A 4,546-nucleotide genomic window follows, 5' to 3' on the forward strand; every position below is an offset into this window, starting at 1 on the left:
AAAGGCCTTCCAATTTTTTAAATATTTAGATATAAATGTTTCATTTGTTCTAAGAATTTGTTAAGCGAAGGATTAGTAGGATCCAGCCAATGGACGAGGCGGAAAACGTCTGCCATTCGTTGTCTCGTTATTTTTCAAACAATAATGAAACAGAACCAAGGTATGCGTTAGAGTGAGCTGGAGGAACCATATAGTTTCAATACATTGTGATCGCCTCTCAAAATTCTGTTGACTGTGGGCATGACCATAAGCCATGTAACAAATCAGTAAAGGGAGTTTTGCATTTTGGGCATTGAGTGACCCTGTCTGGTTTAAGAGGGGTAACTGGAAGGTCGTTGTTCGTTAAGAACATGCTTTTGTATTACATTCCACCCATCCTTTATTTTAGTCCCAATGTCCGGGTCGTTGAGTTGTTTTTCCGAATGCTTAAAAAATATGTCTGGGTGGGCAAATCCTTTATCATTATAGTATACAGGGACGAAATCGAGGGGGAGGCCATGTATTGTGCCAGAAGGTTATCAAAATTATTCTGCCCTATTTCCTGACTAATGTCTTTTAGTACATTTAGGAAGGAATGTATTATTTGCTCACATTGAATAACTTGGTTGGGGCTAAGGCCGTATTTGTCGATTATCTCCTCCCACCTCAACCATCTTGCCTCTAAGTTATGCAAGAGATGGCCAACTTTGTGGATCCCTCTTGTCCACCATTCCTAGAATAGTTTATTCTCCTTACCTTGTCTAAACTCAGGGTCGTTCCATGTTAGAAGATACTTTGAAATTCTTAAAGACAATTTATATTTTTTCCTTAAAGAAGTTGTCCAGTTACCAAAACTGTTTTTTTTTTCTCAAAAATCTTGCTAATATGTGCCTCTCCACACATCGATCATGTTATTTTAGCAATATTACCTTTTATTGAGCTCTAGCAGCACATCCTCATTTCTGGCTCCAGCTCTGATTGAGTTAATTGCTCTCTTGACTTCCTGGGTTCAGTTACTACAACTTCCATAATCCTTTGCAGTAACTAGCAATCAATCTCACACCCACTCTGAGCTCCACCCAAACTGTTCCCTCCCCTCAGATCTCCACCAGAACTGTTCCCTCCCCTCCTTCCTGTGTGCACTGCCTAATCATGGTAATAGAGCTATTGTGGCGCCCTGGACAAGCCAGGGGCCACAGAGGACAACACCCACACGACCCACACTCCCGGTCAGGCACACCGAAGTCAGACACAAACCCTTGTTGCCTTCCTCCTGGGGCTGATGTCCACACCAGGGGGGGTGGGCCAGGCGGTTGGCCCCGCCCACCGAGGAGTTCACAGTCCTGGAGGCGAGAAAAGCAGACAGATCAGTTTGAGAGTGGAAAGTGGAAGGAAGGAAAATGGTAGTAGAGCAGACTGAAGTTGGTCCGGGTGTGTGGCCCGGACGGATCAGCAAGGTTGGCAGACGGTGGTGACCGTCTGCAGGAGTGGCTTATTGGAGCTAACCGTAAGAACCGTGGACGGGTGGTGGCCCGGCGGTACCGGACCGGTACGCAAAGAGAAGCCAGCACCATCCGGCAGGGGCTTACGGACCCCGGCAAGGCTAGGAGTCGCCGTGAATTTGCCAAATCCGTTAGCGAAGGGAACCTCCTGGGTTTCCCAGCAGCCAAGTCCCGTCAGAAGGCAACAGTCCAACCGAGAGAGGGAAACACAGTCACCGCCAAGGCTAAAGTTCCCAGGGCCAGAGCCTGCGGGCAAAAGGGGCTCCTTCGGCAACCATCCAAGCTGGGGAGCGGGTTACCGGTGGGAACCCATTGAAACCGGTTACAGTACACAGGTGCAGGGAAAGGCAGTCACCATCAACCTGCCGGGAGAAACAACACCGCAGCCGTCTGTGGGACCCGTCCATCCAGCCGTGTGTTTTACCGAGAACTGTGTCCTCATCATTGGCTGAGTGAGTACCACCATGCCGTGCGGCACAGCGCTGCCCCCGCGACCCTGCACCTCACCAGGCCCCGTAACCCGCCTGCCATCCATCCCTACCCCATCACCGGGCCCCGGGACAACCAACCCCCTACCCACGGAGGGGAGAACTAACATCAAAGCTGCTCCCTGTCACCGCTCCCGGGATCCCCGTCCAGAGCAGTGGTGGTGTCACCAACTTCACCACAACCGTGGGTGGCGTCACAGACAATACCCCTAACACCAAACCATCCCCTTTTCACTCACGGGCAAGGAACGCCACTCGAGTCCCCGGGATCCGGCCCACCGCTCGAGCCACCACCGAGCAGCAGCAGCCGCAGCAGCAGTAGCGGCCGGACCCGAGCAGTGGGAGAGCGCGGCGTCCCCTCCTCCGCCCGCGACAACTTAGAGTCACGAACAGGATCCTACTGTTCTACCAACTGGTGGAAGTGCGCCTTGTGTAACCGCCGGAGGTGTCCGGCCGAAAATTTGGAGAAGCCGCCATCTTGGGCGCGAAGAATTCCCGCTCGAACATCTCCTCGAGTAGTGGAGGCGCAAAGGCCAAAACCCCGCCCCTGTAGAGGAGGAGCCGGAAAGAGACTAAGGGGGACTGATGGCGTCTGGCCGCATGTAGCCCATGGCTATAAAAGCAGAGACGCCAGGACTCTGCGGTGATACTGGGTTCCTGGAAGACCTCATTGCCAAGATGCACAGTCCAACCGAGAGAGAGGAAGCCGTTACTGTTTGCAACGTTAAAGTAAGAGTACCTCCCGATGTGGGACGATGTTATTTTAATTGTAATCTCTGTTTTACCGTTTATCTTTTCAGTTGTGAAAATAAAACCGGTGATGGACGGGCAGCCCGCGAACGGTCTGCATTTTACTAAGGGGGAATGTGGCACCCTGGACAAGCCAGGGGCCACAGAGAACAACACCCACACACCCCACACTCCCGGTCAGGCACACCGAAGTCAGACACAAACCCTTGTTGCCTTCCTCCAGGGGCTGATGTCCACACCAGGGGGGTGTGCCAGGCGGTTGGCCCCGCCCACCGAGGAGTTCACATTCCTAGAGGCGGGAAAAGCAGACAGATCAGTTAGAGAGTGGAAAGTGGAAGGAAGGAAAGTGGTAGTAGAGGAGACTGAAGTTGGTCCGGGTGTGTGGCCCGGACGGATCAGCAAGGTTGGCAGACGGTGGTGACCGTCTGCAGGAGTGCCCTATTGCTGCTAACCGTAAGGACCGTGGACGGGCGGTGGCCCGGCGGTACCGGACCGGTACGCAAAGAGAAGCCAGCACCATCCGGCAGGGGCTTACGGACCCCGGCAAGGCTAGGAGTCGCCGTGAATTTGCCAAATCCGTTAGCGAAGGGAACCTCCTGGGTTTCCCAGCAGCCAAGTCCCGTCAGAAGGCAACGGTCCAACCGAGAGAGGTAAACACAGTCACCGCCAAGGCTAAAGTTCCCAGGGCCAGAGCCTGCGGGCAAAAGGGGCTCCTTCGGCAACCATCCAAGCTGGGGAGCAGGTTACCGGTGGGAACCCATTGGAACCGTTTACAGTACACAGGTGCAGGGAAAGGCAGTCACCATCAACCTGCCGGGAGAAACAACACCACAGCCGTCTGTGGGACCCGTCCATCCAGCCGTGTGTTTTACCGAGAACTGTGTCCTCATCATTGGCTGAGTGAGTACCACCGTGCCGTGCGGCACAGCGCTGCCCCCGCGACCCTGCACCTCACCAGGCCCCGTAACCCGCCTGCCATCCATCCCTACCCCATCACCGGGCCCCGGGACAACCAACCCCCTACCTACGGAGGGGAGAACTAACATCAAAGCTGCTCCCTGTCACCGCTCCCGGGATCCCCGTCCAGAGCAGCAGTGGTGTGACCAACTTCACCACAACCGTGGGTGGCGTCACGGACAATACCCCTAAAACCAAGGAACGAGGAACGCCGCTCGAGTCCCCGGGATCCGGCCCACCACTCGAGCCACCACCGAGCAGCAGCAGCCGCAGCAGCAGCAGCGGCCGGACCCGAGCAGTGGGAGAGCGCAGCGTCCCCTCCTCCGCCCGCGACACTATTATCATTTGGTCTTTCTGATCTATTTCATAGTATCTATTTCAGTATATATTTTTAAGCTATATTTATAGAGAGAGTTATCTAACTCCACACATATGTTTCTCTATGGCTATGTATGCTTGTGTATATGTGTGTTTATATATAATCTATATACACACACACACATATATAGACAGTACATGTGTGTGGAGCAAGATAGTGACATATAGCACACTATGTGTCAGAGCAGAGCATGTCACCAACTGTCTCCACTCTGGGACTTGTTGTGCAGGTGACCGGATGCTACATGTCACTAACTGTTTCCACTCTGGGACTTGTGCAGGTGAGAGTGGAGAAACTTGGTACTATGCAGCAGAAGTCACAGAGTGGAGACAGTTAGTGACATGTATCATCCGGTCACCTGCTCAAGTCCCAGAGTGGAGACAGTTAGTGACATTTAGCATCCGGTCACCTGCACAACAAGTCCCAGAGTGGAGCAAGATAATGACATATAGCACACTATGTGTCAGAACAGAGCATGTCACTTGCTCCAC

Source organism: Anomaloglossus baeobatrachus, chromosome 5 (genome assembly GCF_048569485.1).
Source record: "Anomaloglossus baeobatrachus isolate aAnoBae1 chromosome 5, aAnoBae1.hap1, whole genome shotgun sequence".
Taxonomy (NCBI): domain Eukaryota; kingdom Metazoa; phylum Chordata; class Amphibia; order Anura; family Aromobatidae; genus Anomaloglossus; species Anomaloglossus baeobatrachus.